This window comes from Lemur catta, chromosome 23 (assembly GCF_020740605.2).
Source record: "Lemur catta isolate mLemCat1 chromosome 23, mLemCat1.pri, whole genome shotgun sequence".
Taxonomy (NCBI): domain Eukaryota; kingdom Metazoa; phylum Chordata; class Mammalia; order Primates; family Lemuridae; genus Lemur; species Lemur catta.
The window spans coordinates 7387261-7404760 of NC_059150.1; the positions used below are offsets into that span (position 1 = coordinate 7387261).

A 17500-nucleotide genomic window follows, 5' to 3' on the forward strand; every position below is an offset into this window, starting at 1 on the left:
CCATTATCAGACCCAGCACACACCATAAGGGTTGTGTTAGGACTTAACTCTAGTTATGAGGCTAGTTACTAGGAGCAGAGGCGGTGGGGAGAGGCCTCTGTGTTGCCTTCAAGAAAGGTGGTGGGGCAGGGTTGGGGAGGGAGAGAGGAGTTAGCTCTTAATAGGAAGAGGTGGGCAAACCCTGCAGACTCAGAGGGTTTAGAACTGCAGTCCTCAACCCCCGGGCTGCAGACTGGCAGAGGACCCAGCTAAGGTGAGCCGGGACTCTTGACCAAAGGAAACCAGGAGATGATAAACGTGTGTTGTTTTAAGCTGCAGACTGTGTGGTCGCATTGGTATGCAGCAAGGGGCAGCCAGTGTGACGGGGGGTACATGGGTCTCCTAGGGCCATCACAACAAAGCACCACAAACAGAGTGGCTTTAAACAGCAGAAATGTGTTCTCTCAACAGTTCTAGAGGCTAGAAGTCCAAATCAAGCAGTGGCCACGATCCCTCTGAACCATCTAGGACAGGATCCACCCTGGCCTCTGCCAGCCTCTGGTACCTCCAAGTGTTCCTTGGCTTGTGGCCGCATCACTCCAACCTCCACCTGTCTTCACCTGGGCATCTTGCCTCTGTGTCTCTCTCTCTTCCTCTTATAAGGTCGTATAGTTTCAAGAGCCCAACCTACTCTGTATTACCTCATCTTAATTAATTACATCTTCAATGACCCTATTTGGCACATTTCAGCCCACAACAGGAATTTTAAAAGAGAAGAACTGACAATGGAAGTGTCATCTGGAAAACACTCTCTATGGACTAGTTGAACACATCTAAGCAGTCTGCACATTCAGAGCAAGGACTAGGGTCTTTGCAGATGAGGACATCAGAAATTGCTAGTGGAGTGGACTCTCCCCTTCTCCCCAGGAGCTGCGTGAAATTCTTGAACAAAAGTCTAGTTTCACAAGCCGAGAGAATCCCCATCCTGAGGATAGCTTGTCTTGCAGCTGCCAGGAAAGGTTGTGTGGCCTGTCCACGGCAGGGGATGGACAAGATGATCCTTGCGTTCTCAGTCCTTCATTCTAAGGTACCTCGCTTCAATAGTCTGGTGTATATATTTGGAGCCCCGTCCCGTGTCAATGAATGAGCCACTTTCTCTGCCACAGATACTGGGAGGGCCGGCAAGCTGCAGTACTTTTGCAACTGCGTGCAGCTACTGCCACCTTGTGGCAGAAACACTGCATGGCAAGAAGGCCCCTGGGCCACTTTCTCTGCCACGGATACTGTTGCAACTGTGGGCAACTACTGCCACCTTGTGGCAGAAACACTGCATGGCTGGAAGGCCCCTGGGCCACTTTCTCTGCCACGGATACTGTTGCAACTGTGGGCAGCTACTGCCACCTTGTGGCAGAAACACTGCATGGCTGGAAGGACCCTGGAGCCTCCTCAGACCAGGACGCTATGGGGTGAAAGGTGCACTTCCAATAATTGTGTTGGGCAGCTGGTGTAAACAGCGATTGTCCCAGGCAAGAATATGGTCACCCCTAGGGAGTGCCAGGGAACAAGAGGGTGTATAAGGATCTTCCCAAGGAAAATCTGGCAGAGTTTTCCAAAATGTTTCATACATTTACTTGCAGCGATGAGCTTCCTATGCTGCCTATGCCGGCCACTATACAACTCATGCAAGGCTAATACAGGAAAGAGTTTTGAGTTTCTCTGACACAAAGAATAAAGAAATCTCAATTATGCCTAGTAAAAGAAAAAAAATCTTTCCACATTGCCTGTGGACATAACATGCCCCAAACACATTTTAAAGATTTGTTCTGACTTTAAGAATGTATTTTAAATAAATAAAGGAATAAAAATACCAGAAAGAGCCCAGTTGCATGTATGTGTGTGTTTGGTGGTGGTGGTTTCAGAATCGATGTATTACTCAGATATGGAAAAATTAAAGTAAAATTTTCGTTGTATAATATGTTAGTTTAAATGCTAATTGCTATCGGTAGTAGTGGGGATGAGGTGATATTGGCAAGATACTTCAACGTGCCAATTAATGATAAGTTAATCTCTTGCACTTTTCAGATCTGTTTTAGGTAAAGCAACCAATTCAAAGCTCAAACTCTTAACAGCTTAAAGGCGCTTCTCCTACCCCTTCTCAGGATCATGTCTGGGTGGTGGGTATTACTCAGATATCCTCTGGTTCTCCCTAGCCTCTGCTGAGATGTCCCTCATCCTGCTTGGTGAAGGAGGTGCCGCTGGCTTGATCTGGTCCATGGGCATCACGGTGGCGTCTGCCACCCACACCCTGGTCCTCACCATTGCCTCTGGTGACAAGAGCGCCACACTCTGAGCTTCCTTGTTTGGAACCTAGGTCTTTTCTCATCTCTCTGCTCTTGCAAAACTCTAGATTTCTTTCTCCCCAACACACCGTGGTGTGTGCACCCCCAAAGGCTGCCCTTAGCATGTGTCTCGGTCATTGCTACTTCTCCTTTCTTAGATAGGGTTGGACGTGGTATCCCCCTTGGGCAAAGGTCTCTCTATAAGGTCTGTGGTTTCCCCAAGCTCTGCCCAGGCTGTGGAGGATACGGGTTCCTGAAGTTCTCAGACTCTCCCAAGTTTATCTGGGTGGTCGTTTTATCCATGACATGCCCTCTTGCCCTGCAATATCTCTTATTAATGTTCTGTCTGGGGGCAAGGAAGGGAGCTATAACATTTTAGGTGATCCTTTGCCCTTTCTTCTTTCTCTTTCACCTAATCCTATTTCCAGAACTAGAAGGAACTTTTCCCTTCCTCTGTGATGAGAACTTCACTGACATCGTATTCCTTGTTCCTCTCCGATCGATGGTCAGTGATCTGTTCTATGATTAGTTCTCTAAGCTCGCATATGAAAATTCTCCTACTTTTTAAAAATCCTTTCTCAACATTGCCTAGAAAACCAAATAGTGGCTTTTCCTAATTTTGATGGTTCTTTCCTGCCCATGAAGCTCTGGGTGCCATCTACCTAGAAGTTACCAGATTAATATCTCAAAACATATTATCTTTTTACAGTGAGAACTGTATATTTGATAAATGTCACCAAAGAATATGTAAAAGAAGAATAGCCTTAGCTAGCAATTTGAAAAATAAATTGCTCTGATTAATTGCTAAAACAAATTCCAGATGGATTAATTGAGCAATTGAAGAAAAATCAAATCATTTTTAAAAAGTAGCAGAAAATAGAAATGAATATGTATCTTATCTCTACAGTTGTAATTTTCCAAGCTTTAAAACCATAGAAGAAAGAATATAGGAAAAGAGAAATTCAAATACCTTTTTAAAAATCTGCACCCCCAATAATATAAATAAAAAGGAAAACAAAAGATTTGAAAAACATTTCCAGCATATATAAGAGTCAAGGGATATTACATGTGTTTTATAACAGACAACTTCATTCATTGCAAAGCTGATACCTTAAGAAAGCGTCAATATAACCCAGGAGTCTCACTATTTGAGATTTATCCTAAGGAAATAATTTAAAAGCAGACACAAGCTATACGTGCTTGTTATAATTCCATTCATATTGCATTGTGATGATCGTTATACACATCTAACTCTCCCACCAGACAGTGGGACATTGTGGTTTTTTCACCTCTACATCAGGATGCTTGGTCCAGAGCGTCCAGTTGATACATTTTAATCAGTATTATTTAGAGATATCTTTGAATGGGGAGGAGAAAAATGTGCGTAGTAAATCTGTCATTTTAAGTCAGAAATTAGGTTATCTTTAAAATAAAAATCATAAGAAGAAAAAGAACTAGTGTTTATTGAACAGTAAGGGCCGGGCACCGTTCTAAGAACTTTGCATGTATTCTTTTATTAATCTTTACAACCTTATGAGGCGAGTGCTTTTATGTTTACAGATGAGGAAACTGAGAGACAGAGATGGTAAAGAATTTGCCTGAGATCTCAGAGCGAAGCAGCGGTGGAACCAGAACGTGAACACAGTCAGTCTGGACCCAGGAGCTATGCCCGTAATCATCACGTGACACATACAAGTGGAGTCATCCAGACCAGAGGTCCCACGATCAATGGGGCTGGTGAAAGCGTATAAAACCTGTACCAAACCGAACAGCAAAAATCAGCTCAGAATGAAAAATTAAAAAAGCAGCCCTGCTGCTGATCAAGTGGGAAGGACAGAGACAGATAAAACCGGCTGCAAAGTTAACAGGAAACATTGTTTCTCCCAAAGTCCTGCAGCCGCTGTAAAATGTCACAGAGGCTCCCTCTTTGAGTGACGACTGCTTTCTTATCAAGGATGCTCCAGTGGGCCCAGTTACTGGGGACGCCCAGTTGCTGAACTGCCCTGGCTTCCTGACAGCATCCAATCTCCAGTTAATTTCCACACATCCTAATCCTACAGCGGAAACAGCAACCAATTCAGAACTGATCCCCACTTCCGAAGTCTCGCCTCAAAATCCTACAGCGGGACCCAAACCTTACAGAAAATGCTTCTCCCCCTTACTCTGGCGAGCGTCATTCTACCGTTCCTCTGGCATGCCCTCCCTTGCCTCCCTGAGTCAATAAATCTGATTGTGTCAGGTGACAGGTTTGCGCCTGACAGTCGTGGCCGATCAGCCTTTAACGCAGGTAAGTGCCTTCTCAGAGGTTCGTCCCTCTGGCCTATGCTGACGACCTTTCTGACAGGCAGAAAAGACCTCAGTGAAAGCCCTGGGGGAGAGAGGAGCCCTTGGGGAGAGGAGAGGGTGAACTTGGAAGGCACACGTAGCTCCTATCTATTGTCCCCTCTGGTTGGCTTGAGTATCCTTCTTTTGCCTATTCTCGGGGCACCAAATCCTTCCAGGAATCTTCTCGATTTGGGGCATTGGTTTTAATCTTGCCTGAGGCAGTTGCAATTGCCGTTTCTGAGCTGATAACTATCTCCAGCCCCTTACCTAGGAAGTGCCTGCTGCCTTAGTCAGATGGCTCCAAGGTAAGCCTGTCCTGGCTGGGAGAGAGGGGGGCTCACCCTTAGGAGCAGTGCAGTGGCTGAACCTCTGTCCCAGCCTCGGCGCCATTGGGATTGGGGGCAGGAGGACAAATTGAGGGTGGGAAACATCAGCCCTGTTTGTTGGAGCACTATTTTCTGAGATCTAGTGCTAGGATTCCCAGTGCTTTGATGGCCATAGATGAGTCACCGTGGACATAAGGTTATTACTACTATTATCATTGATGTTATTATTAATAGTCTTTTCAGTCTGTATTGTATTTATAACTTTTCTGAGAACCTTCACTTTGGTCTTGTTTCTCTCCTGTGAGGTTTACACAACAGGAGGGATCATCTTCCCCTTTCACAGTTGCGGAAAGCAAAGCCCAGAGAATTTGCAAGACTTGCCTGCACTGGTGATAGAGCAGAAGTCTAAGACCAACGTCTCTTGACCCCAGCAAAGAGTCACTCCAATTTCTCACACCAAAAGAGATCATCGGATGGTGAGTGTTGGGGGAGCCATCTGATCCTGGGGGGGTTGAGCTGTGGATATGACCAAGGTTTAGACCACTGGGTCTTATTGGGTGGAACTGGGGGACGTGGAAACTGGTTCTTACGTCCACAGCTGTCACCCAGCACCTACCTGCTGATCTCGCCTCCAGGAGCCACCCAGCCCCAAGGGAGGGAGTGGAGCAATGCCTGGGCTCGGGTTATGTAAGCAGAGGCTGGGCGGCTGCCAGCCATCTGGGTATGGGGAGGTGGAGGAGGGCCTGCCTCTGCCCTGTCCTCCTAAGGGTGAGCGTGGGCACAAGAATGTGGAGAGGCCACTCTGAGCTGGGCCGAGTGGCTCTTTGCCTTGGAGCCAGCTCTGAACCAACAAGTTCAAACCAGTTTGTGGCTTAGCCTGAGCTTCAGATTGGGGTGGTGGTTGCAGGCTTTTTTTTTTTCTTTTTCTCCCATCCCCACCCCAAACCAGGCTGTGCACTGAGAAGGAAGGGAGTGGGTAAGACGGGAGGCAGTGGGTCGGGACGAGTGTGTGTGAGGAAGAGAGGGTGCCGGGACTGGAGGCTGCTCTGGCCCTGGACTCAGCTTTCAGGCCCACAGACACTGTGGGCTCCCTGCTGGGAATGTTTCTGGCATTAGTTTTCTTTAACTCTGTTCCGTTCTCCTGAATCCACCCTTGCTCTTTCCTCTGTTCTTCACACAGCAGCCAGAGTGAGCCTCCAAAACAACATCTGGTCATGTCCCTGCCCTGGTCTGAGACCCCCCCCACAGTGGCCCCCAACTGTGCATCCAGTCCTGATTCCTCAGCACGGCCAGCAGGGCTCAGTGTGCCCTGGGGTGGCCTGCCTTCAGCCTCACCTTGCCCCCCTACCCCCAGCTGCTTGCAAGCTAAGCTCAAGTTTCTGGAAAGGGCCCTGTGTTATCTTGCCTCAGGACCTTTGTACACACCATTTCACTACCTGGAATGCCTATCACCCCTGTGCTTTTCCCCGCTCTGTTCCTGCTTAAATTATTCAGAACCCTTAGATCCGAGCTTGGGGGTCTTCCTCGGAGAAGTCTACCCCAACATGTGCCCATGTTAGGTCCCCTTATGTGCTGTCATGGTACTTCATACTTTCCCTTTACAGCGCTTGGCACAAATGTAATTAACAGCAATTGCTATTTATTTAATGTCTGTCTTATCCTTTGCTGGCCTGAAAGCTCCACGAAGACAGAAGCACATTGTAGTTCTACTCACTCTAATATCTTCAGTACTTTGGATGAGTGAGCCCATCAGATTCAATTTAGTAAGTATTTATTGAGGACCTGATACTCAGATTCAGCAAAGACTTGCTGGGCAACTCCTACGTATCCAGCATGGTGCACCTTCTTACAAACTCTCAATGAATTTATTTAATCTCCACAAACTTCATGCTAGAGTTTGGAGTTCCAAGGCTAAAGTTATCACATGGAGATTATGCAGGCTAGATGAGCTCATTTGTGTCAAAAGCACAGGCCTGGCATGTGTTAGGTGCTCAACAGAGATTTATTCAATGGACAAACACATTAACAAAGCAACCTTCTGATGGAGAAGTTAAATCATTGCTTTTACAGCTGAGAAACATAAGATTCCCCAAATCTCATAGCTAGGAAATGCTAGACCGAGGATTTGGACCCTGGCCTGGAGGCGTGAGTCCAAATTTCATCCCATGCTCCCACCCAGCTCTGCTGGCCCAGTGGGGAACTCAAAGGGGTAGAAGACCTCGGCCTGCCTTCAAGGAACAGGCAGTACGGCTGCTAAGAAGACCGACACAAAGAAAACGACCTGAAGACATAGTTGCCTCTGATTTCATAGCAAAGAAACTGATAGAGACAGTAAGCGGAACTGGAAATCAGAGAAGGGAGAGACGGATCCACAGAGCGGTGGGGCAGCCTCCAGGGATGGGGAGGTGGGAAAGGGGCTTCCGGGAAGATGGGACAACAGAAGCAAGCACAGAGAGGGGCAAGTCCTCAGGAAAGGGCGCTCCACTGGGACGATGCACGTCCCCAGTGGTGGGCGAGGAAACCTGGGGAGGAGAGGTGCCACCAGGAGCCCAGGGACCTGCACAGCAGACAGAGAGGCCATTGGGCCTGGCAGTGGGGGGTCATTCAAAATTTGTGATCAAGTGGCATTCAGGGAAGATCAGTCTGGGAGCAGTTGTGCAGGACGGAGGGAAGAAGAAAGGAAGACAGGCAGGAGAGAAGGGGGAGGAAGGGAAACACGGAGGGAGAGAGTGGTAGCATTTGCTGTCCCCCTCGCAGGCCCTTTCCAGAAGATATCTCATTTAAGCTTCTCATCTACACTGAACCGTGTGTGTTATTATCCCTGTTTCACAGATAAAGGAACTGGAGTTTAAAGAGGTAAATAACTTACCCAGGATTACTCAACTAGATAAAAACTAGAACTAACGCTGGGGTGTTTTGCCTCCGAATCCAGCAACCTTTCCCCTATATTTCAAGGCACATGTGACAAGGAGCCCAGTTAAAAGGTTCTTGCAGCAGTAGGGAGGTCGCAGGGCAGTGGCTTTGGGTATAGATAGAGACTTTTCTGAGCTAAAACGAGTGTGCCTGCCTCCGGGGTCCAGCTCTCAAAGCAGCACAGCGGCGTGCTGAGGCGGGCTGTGCTCTGACAAGTCAGCGAAGCACTCAGGAGCAGCGAATGGTTAGAGCCGGGGGCAGGCTGACTGCAGGCTGAAGGGGGACAGAGGCCAGGGGGCACTTCCTCACCTAGGACTGGAGGACACGCTCGCCCGCCGAGCTGTTGCCCTGCACTTTGTCACCAACTGCCCCTCCCTCTGGCTTTATCCTTTCCAATTAATTCGCCACTCATTTATTAAGTTCCCACTCTGTCTAAATCACTGGGTTGGGCAATTCTTATTCCAATCCTCGAAACACCCTTCTTTTTGCTCGAAACACCCTTCTTTTTGCTCTTCGTCTCCTCTGAATATCAAAAGAGCTAGTAAACCTGCTGTGCTTTGGCAGAAAGGGAGTTCCCCCATATCCAAATATCGAGACACACTGAAATTCTTTCACATGTCCCTTGGCCTGTCCACTTTCTCCACCGATTCACCACCCTGTGGCACATTCGCATTATAAATCCCAGGTGTAGTTCATCAAACTCAGTCGTAGAAAGAAGGAAAAAGGAACAAAAATGCTTGCCAGTTTTCACTGCTGCTTAAGTTAACGTGAGCATTTTACACGCCGTGGAGGGGGACGCACACGCCATGCACTGCCAGACCCAGTGGCCTGTGAATTTATTTTTCAGAGACAACGCATTAGTGGGGACAGGTATTTTCATTTATTGGTGCCAAGGCCTCTAAAGAAAAATAAAAGTGCCAGTGCATTGCTCAAGTGTGGGTTTCGTTCTTACAAAACAAAATGACCACAAAATGTCTGGCTGTACCAGATCCATCCCAGTAGCCTAAGGCAGAGGTCCCCAACCTTTTTGGCACCAGGGACCGGTTTCATGGAAGACAATTTTCCACTGACCAGGGTGGTGGGTGGTGGAGCTCTGTGTCCCAGTCCCTAACAGGTCACAGACCGGACTGGTTCATGGCCCACGGGCTGGGGACCGCAGGCCTAAGTTAATAGCTCACAGGTATCTTTGGGGACCTGTGTACCTACAGACATGTTTGCTGGGGACGTTGATATCTTTGGCTCACTGTCTCTCGCCTGTGATGTCTGTTCAGCCCTGAACACTTGGAGGTGCTGTGGGGCCCTCTGGAGACGAGGACCAGAGAGGCCGGTGTAGGGAGGATCCTCTGTCTGGGATCGGGCCCTTGATGCGGGGAAACAGGGAGAGGAGACAGAGAGGTTGAAGCACCAGGGGCTGAGGGACAGGCAGAGAGCGGCAGCACAGGCCTAGAGCAAGGTCAAAGGGACCTTTCCCCGGGCCCAGAGAGAAGAGTTCTCTACTTATTGAAGATGAAACCCTCTCCAGGGCAGCATTCTAAACGCCCTGACTTTTTCTCATCACTTTCGTCCAGTTGTGTATGAGCAATTTGTTTGGGGTCTTCTCTGCTCCCTGAGGACGGAGGTTGGGGGAAGATGGGGGAAAACCTGGGTTCTCCTGGGACAACTAGCTGTTTAGACAAGTGGCTTATGAATAAAGCCACTCTTTCCTCTTGTATGCTAGGAATTCGTTTATTTATTCATCCAGCATGCATTTACTAAACTCCTATGAGATGCCAGGCCCCGTGCTAGGAGATGTGGAAACAGAGAATAATAAACCCAGGTCCCCCGACTATCTGCAACAAAGCCACAGATGTCATAACTGGGGGGACTCCAGCCAGCCAAGTCAATCTGCAGCCGGACTCGAGTGAGGAATCTGAGTTTGTACATTCCATGGCTCCTGCATGTTCTTGTTTGGCAATTTTACCTTGCTTAAAATTTTTTTATAAAACATTCTTGAAAGAATTCCCACTCTAGCTCAGTTGAATCAAGGAGGTCATAGGTATAGGGCACACCTGGTCTGGGGCCCCTAGAGGACAGGATGGGCAGAGGCAGGCACAGGGGCGGGGCAGCCCTCCCTGGGTACCGGCAGAGCGGTCGGGTGAGGAGCTGGGACTGCTCTCCCCAGCTGGCCTGGGGTCTTTCCTTCCCTACAGCTCGTGGGTCTTGTACCTCTGGGCAGTGGCCTAGCAGAAGGCTGAGGGTTGGCAAGGACCCTCTGGGCTTCTCCCGGGCAATGCAGGGCTCCCGCAAGCCCCGTCTGGGATGGGCTCCCCGTGCACGCTGCCCACTGCCCTGTTCCCTTCTCCCCATCGCACAGCCCCACAGCACAGGGGGCCAGCGAGCCGCCTGCCTGCTTCCAACCCTGGTGGGGGCATGGAGGAGACCAAGCGGCATCCCCACCCACTATGGCTGATGGAGGGGAAGGCACCCAACCTGCTGGGGACCCTCCTTATCCCCGTCACCCCTCACCTCTCTTGCGCTCCTCCTCCCTTCCCTCTCCATCCAGCAAGGGAATGACAGGAATCCCTCAGTCCAGCTCAGCCGGTTCTTTGACCTCCCCCTGCCCTCCTCAGAGCCCAGGTCTCCCATCACCCAGAAGTGGCAGGCCCAGCTCTGCACCCCAGGGAAGCGGGCACAGGGCAACGCGGGGGCAGATGCTGGTGCTGACAGCAAGGGGGCAGGGAGAGGCGGTGCTGACTGGCTCCTGTGGTGATGGTGTGAGAGACACAGAGGGACCGAGAAGTCTCCCCTACGGCCCTGGCACCCTCGCATACGATTGTCCTGTCCGGGCGGTCGTTCCTCACGTGCCCTCTCGCAGGGACACGACCTCAGCCCCTCACTGCTCCTCTCCACCCCTCTTGACAAATTCCAACTCGCGCAAACAAGGGCGGATGTATGCGACACAGTTTCCCCCACTTCCCAGAACCCTTCTTGGCCAACTGTTCCTGAAACTGGCTGAACCTGGGCTGACCCCGTCCTGCTAAAGCCCAGTGGAGCCTCCTGTTCTCCTTCTCCAAGTCGGACGGCAATAAGGCTCTGCTCACAGTGCTCCGGAGGGTTTGCTGCCAGGGTGGACTCTGCCCATGTCCTGGGTGCGGCGTTGCTGTAAGGGCCCAGAGTCGGCCCTGCTGGCTTCCTTGTGATAAGATGGCCCAATCCTGGAGAGGGTGTGCTGTCACCCCAAGAAAACTATCCTGGGGGGTGGAGAACATAAAGAGAAAGGGAAGGAAAATCCTGCTGAGGCTTTTGGAGGGATTTGAGTCATGTCAGGGTGGGCAATTCTAGAACAGCGTGAGGTGGGCCTGGAAGCGTCACCCCCAGGGGCTGGCCCAGGAGCCCCCCCCCCACCCTCTTGCCAGCCCTCCCAGCCACCGGCATGGAGGGCTCCTCACCTCGTCCTCAGCGTACTGTGCCCACCTCTCGTGCCAGCTGACCTTTCGCAATGCCACTGCTTTCCTGAGAGCTGCCTGACCCCTGTGTCATTTTCCCTCCTACCTTCTGCCTTGGACAGGTGATTAGCTTAAATAACTGAGATTCACCAAGAAACTGATTATTCTAAGGAAAGCAGGCCCCTAGAAATGCTGGCTCAGGGACTGGAACCTGAAGAAAGTTCTCGACCCTGGCGTACGTGCTTTGGGACCCACAGTATCGGTGCGAGGCGTTTTCTCTCCACGTGGTCACCTGGCCCCAGCCCCATCTCTTTCAGAGCCAGGTAAAAACCTCCTGGGTGTGAAGAGGGCCTTAGTGGGGATGAAAAGAAGCTGGATAGCAGTCCGGGGTCTAAACTGCACCCCGGTTCTACAGCCACAGGCATCTGAAAGGAAAAGGGGTCCTTACTAACCACTGCTTCCTGGTCTTGCTTTCCCCGAATGCAATCCAAGCTTCTTTGCAGAGAGGAAGAGTGTGCCAAGGCCAGGGTCCTATCAAAGGGCTTTTTGTCCCCTGAGTTAAACATTGACCCATTGTTACCCGCCCTGCCCAGACCCTTCCTCCCGGAGCTTCTAGTTTCAGTTTGGAGCCTCTGAAAGCAACGGAGCAAGAAGAAGGAGGCCCCAGCTCTGGACCAGAAAAATCCCAGGGACAGGCCGATATGATGCATTGGCTCAGGGCTTCCTGCCTGGAGATGAGGAATTTTTATATGTTTCCCTCCTCCCTCGTAAACTGAAGCCTATTAAGGACTGCCCGCCGCCCCCCCCCCCCCCCCCTTCTCAGACCAAACACATCATCCTTCAAAACGGAGTTCAACGTCCTTTGCTTTTAGTCAGCCTCCCTTGGCCAGGCCATGAGCCCCCTGTTCCCCATCCCCGCTGCAGTTCTGCCCCCTTCTGCGCTGTCTTCATTCGCCCTGAGGTGGCCGGTCATCCCTGTGCTCGTCTCTGCGCTGGGACACTTTCTGAAAGGTGCAGTTCGTGTCTTCCCCATTGGACTGGGAGCTCCCTTCTTTTCCGCTCCAAGCCTGAATGCAACACACCCTGTTCTTTAAGTGTTTGTTAAACACTGATTCTAGCCGCACCTCTCCCAAGGGGAGTGTTTGAAGGTTTGTGTGCAGGAGATGTTAAATCAGCGGAAGGAAGGAAAGTTAGAAGAGAAGGTGGAGAGAGGCCACTCCCAACTGTGAGAAGCCGTTTCCCTCTCTCTCTCTCTCTCTCTCTCTCTCTCTCTCTCTCTCTCTCTCTCTCTCTCTCTCGACTGGATGGAAGTGGCATGTGATTTCACATAGATCATCCATCCAACCCTTCCACAAGTTCTGCCTCAGCTATGCTAAATGATAAAAAATGAGTTTAGCTGTGTGTCCTCCCGTGCATTTTGCCCGCGTACTGCTGCTCAGACTCCAGGATAATTTGTCACTGACTCTGCCTAGGAAGGGCCACAGCTGTGCCCCAGTGGCGGCCTCTACGTTCCTTCAGATCCTTCCCCCCACCCCCCCACACCCCCGTTTTCTGCTCGATATAAAACTCATAAAATGCTGACACATCCTCAGCATTTCACGGAGCTCACTTTCTACCTCCTGCCCTGACTGCAACACGCCTCCCAGTCCTGCCACCCCCCATGCCAAGGGGCTGAGCTGACACTGGGGGGCAGTCAGCACTCTCCTTACTTTGGGCCATTTCCGGAACATGCCTTTTCTTCCCCATACGTGCGGTACCGCTCCTCAGTGCTTTGAGAGAGGGTCCTAAAGTTCCTTCAGGTGCTGTCAGGATGCTGAAGTGGTTCTCACAGGTGCTGAGAATTAGCAAGGACGCAGCAAGAGCTGTGGATTTGGTAAATTGTGTAGAAAACGGGGGCCATTGTTCAGAACAATCACTTTCTGCCGGGGGTTGTTTGCATAGGGTAGCGCAGCATGGTGAGCAGGGGGGCCTCAGTGGGAGGCCCAGGGGTGGAGATAACCCTGGACTCCCTTGAACCCGAATCGACCCCACCTTGCTCTCTCTGCACCTGTGCTTTCCTGAAGGACGCATAGGAGTCCCTGACCTCACTGGGGCTCTCCGTGTCGTCACACACTCTTTTTTGTCATTCCAAATTAACTTTATTTGTCATCCTACCCACACGGCTATGGTGTGCCTTCCCCTCTCTTATCAAGCTCCTTGCCCCACCCCTACTTCCCTCACTCGCCCACTGTCTCTGCATCAAAAGGGAAAATGCAAGTCAGTAAGTGGGAACTCCCTCCATTCCCATCTGCTACACACAAAGTGGTTTCTACCCATCCTCCCTTGACAACCTCATCCAGGCTCATGATCAACTGTCACCTACATTCCTACATTTGGTGGCTCGCATGACCATGTCTCCCTCCTGAGCTGGGGGCCATGCCAACTTAGAAGTCCCACTGCAACCTCAAACTCAGTATACCCCAAACCCCCTTCCCCCTGGTCCTACTCCCGCAGAAACTCTGTGGATTCTGTCTACTTGTCCAGGCCAGCAATGTGGGTGTTGTTTTGAACTCCTCTTTCTTCTTCACTCTTTACGTTTGGTCAGTCATTAAGCTGCTGATTACCTTTGTGAACACATTTAGAATTGTACTCCCCGCCCTGCTGTCTTCACTGATTTATTTAAACTCTCACTTGGACTGTAGGGGACATTGTGGATTAGCTGGTAGGACACTCATACCCACCCCCCTCCCATCAGAGAGGACAGGGAAGGCCCCCTTACAGCCAGAGGGAGCTTGTGACATAGTTCTGGCCAATGACACTTAAAGTCTGTTGAAGAGTTTCTGGGGAAGATTTTGCTCTGTTAATAAGGAGGACAGACACAGCTGCTGTCATTTCTTCTTTCCCTTTTTCATCCTTTGAATACGTACAACATGACTGGAGCCTCCATTTTTGCAACCACCGAGCGAACAGCATAGAGACTCTCAGTGCCTCCAGCTCTGACCAACGCTCATAGCCACCCACCCTCAGATTTCTCATTATGGGAGAAAAATAAATCCCCTTTTATTTAAGCCACAGGGCATTCTGTTACTTGCAGCCAAAAGCATGCTTGACTGATAAAGTCCCCCACCTGGTTTCCTTGTTCCAGTATCACTGCAGGATGGTACATTCCCCACAGCCCTGGCCAGAGCCTTTATAAAATGCAGATTTGATCTTGCTACTCTTCTCCTTTCAATCCTCCATGGGCTCTCCACTGCTTACAGGATCAAGTTCCAACTGCTTTGCATGGCACACAATCTCCTGCTGCCTGCTTCTCTGGCCTGGTCCCTGGGCACTGAACGTCCCAGACGGTTCTGCTGATAGATCGTGCTCCTCGGTGTTTTGCTGGCTCATGCTGTGTGTTTGCTCTGTCGGGAACTCCTCCTCTCCAGAACTTCCCCCTTCTTCTCTTAGAGCTCTGCCCTCTATCGCTCTATATTCTTACTGTGTTTATCATAATCACATTTTATCGTCTCTTCCTCTCTCTAGACTATGAGCTCCTCTATGATCTGGATTTGTCTTATCTTTGTTTTCCCAATATTGGGCAGAGGGCTAGAACTCAGGAAACTGTGAAATGAATGAATCAGTGCCCTGACCCAGGGGCCTGGATTCTCTCCCTAGTTCTATTTCTCATAACCCCAGGAGCTTTCTGAAACTCATTTTCCTCAGATGTAAAACAAAGGTAATTCTACCTTTGGCTCACTTTGGTCTGAGCTTTGCCAGGGTACCATCCTGTTTTGTATTATTTTGAACTCTGGATATGAGACAAGTGGTGAATGAGGACAGTCACCCAGCTAGGAAATGAGCAAGAGAGAATGACGGCCTGGAATGAGAATGTCACCTGTTTTTGCGTCACGTGTGTGCTAAGGGTCAGTCATGACCATGACGGTGGAGATGACTCCTGCAATTCACCGGGCCTTATGTCAGCAGGGATTTGCAGAGCTCGTCCAATACACTCCTTGCCTCCTGATAACTAATGCCTGATTCATTCCAGAAAGATGCCTACCCTATTTTTAAAAAAATGCTCCAGGAATCTTAAAACCTTTTCTAGCTTCCATCTCTTTCTGATTTTAGCCAGAGTTCCTTCCTGGTATATGTTTATTTTTTCCCCTCCATTTTAAAAGTATGTAACTGTAGAACAGCATATAGCCTTCTGAACCACACAGCAAAAGGAAGTTAGAGGAAGCAAAGAGAAGTAAACGATGTGCTCACAGGCAGCAAGAGATGGACGATGAAGGGGGCGCTGGGTTTTACAGATGCTCGAAACAGCTGGTTCAGCCTTCACTAAAACAAAACCGCATCTGTGATAATCTCCTTCTTTTCAAATTCCAGGAAACGTGGCATGGGTGAAGTTGAGTCACCTGGAGGGTGTGCCAAAGCCTGGTTGTGACTTTGGACTTTCATAAGCAGCAGGCTCGCCTCTATTTTCTCTCAGAGCTGAGTTGTGTGCACTCCTGGCTCCCAACCCTCTCTGCATTCCCCTCTTTGAGGAGGAAGAAGGAAGATCAGAAGATAATACTGTCGTTTATTGAGCCGCTACACTGCGTCAGGAACTGAGCTTTGCATATTTTATATCACTATTCATCCCAACAATCTTGAACGGATGGTATTATTTTCTCCATTTTATAGACGAAGACTCCGAGGTTCAGAAAGTTAAAGTGACGTCCCCAGGTTCCTGTGATAAGGGAGGAAGGTTGAATCTGAGCCCAGATCTAAATACTCCATCCACACTCGTGTGGAGAAAAGAGCGAAGAAACGTCCCATCAGCGTGTGCACACCTGCAGCGCCCCAGGTGCAGGCCCCACTGTGGAGAGAGGCACGTGGGGGGTGGGCCGCCCTGTCCCCTGACCTCTGTGTGAGATGGCACGTAGTCCTGTCCCATGGGGTCAGAGTGCCTTTGCCCCAGGTGGCACAGGAGTGGTGATTCAAAGCAGCAGCTGTCAACACATCTGAGGGCACAGACCCTGCTGTGCAGGCTGGGAGAGCCCAGCTCCTGTGTTTGGTGGTTTGTGGTTGGTGGTTTTTGCCCAGCGGCAGAAGGCTATGGCGGGGGGTAGCAGAGGTCCAAGCCAAGCAGGAGTAGAGCTGTTGCTTTGGTTTTTAAAATTAAATGAATGGCCTATACAAACTTCAACTCAAATTTCTCTACAAAGGGATAAGAGCAACTCTGAGCCCGTCCCCTCCTCCCACCGAGTCCACTGAGGCCGGGTGCACAGCAGTCCTGCGCGGACACGAGAGGATAGACCGATTCCCGCAGGTGGGTCCAGCACCACTTTCAGGGGGGTGGATGTCCTCACGGGGTCCTCTGGCCCCTCTTCAAAATGAGGATGGATTTATTATTCTATCCTTGAAGCCCAAAGACCATCCTTGGAGCAGACTGTGCTCTTTGAAGGACGAGGATGTGGAAAAGCATAGTATTTTTAAATAGCGAGGGAAGAGAGTCTCTCAGATTAGGAAAACGGGGGAAGTGGACAAGTCACTAGGATGAGGATGTGGGGTGGGCAGGTGCAGGCCGTACGTAGCTTTGTTTTTTCGGGGGGAGAAATGTCCTTTGCCAGGGTGTGGGGACACAGCAGGGTGTACTCTCGACCGACCCATGTTGCTCAGCCTCGTGTTGATGCCAGGGGCCCAGATTCCTACCAAGGTTTACAGTTTTACTTGTAGCCGTCCCCTGGTTTCCTGACTAATCAGGGCAATTGATGAATAAAGAATAAGCCGATCTTTCTTCAGGTTGAGTTCCTGAAATACACACATGAAGCTGCTCTATGAAATACAGTATGTCGGACTGGTCCTCCAGGCGGTGGTCTTCCCTCTTTCCGGGCGTCTGTAGTAAGACACAGCCCGGCCAGCTGCGGGGGCCATCAGCCCGGGTCCCCACTCAGCACCAGGAAGGAGGCCCCAGGCTTCTGGGCGTGTGAGCGAATGCACATAGAAACTGCCACACCCACACCCCACATGCCGTGGCAGGGTGGAGCCGTCTACTGTCCTTGCCTTACCTTCTCGTCATTTCCAGAAAGTTTGAGTCTTGACGGTGTCGTATCATGAGGACATGGCCCAGAAATGCTCAGCCGACCTAAAGGACACCTTTCCAATTGTCCCTGGGCATCCTGGACTCCACCCAGCTCGCAGCCGTGCATGAGATTTATTTCCTAAGGGGAAGCAGGGCCCTGTCTGGCCA

The 17500-nt window shown here is 50.3% G+C and overlaps 1 long non-coding RNA gene across 1 annotated transcript; it reads right to left on the reverse strand.

The window, feature by feature from the left end:
- Positions 1–4045: 4045 nt before the first annotated feature.
- On the reverse strand, positions 4046–15314 carry LOC123627144. The gene is made up of 3 exons (XR_006731153.1): positions 14414–15314; positions 13017–13169; positions 4046–4072 (listed from the first exon to the last, which is right to left on the reverse strand). It is a non-coding gene; the product is annotated as an uncharacterized LOC123627144 (long non-coding RNA).
- Between the last annotated feature and the right edge of the window lie 2186 nt (positions 15315–17500).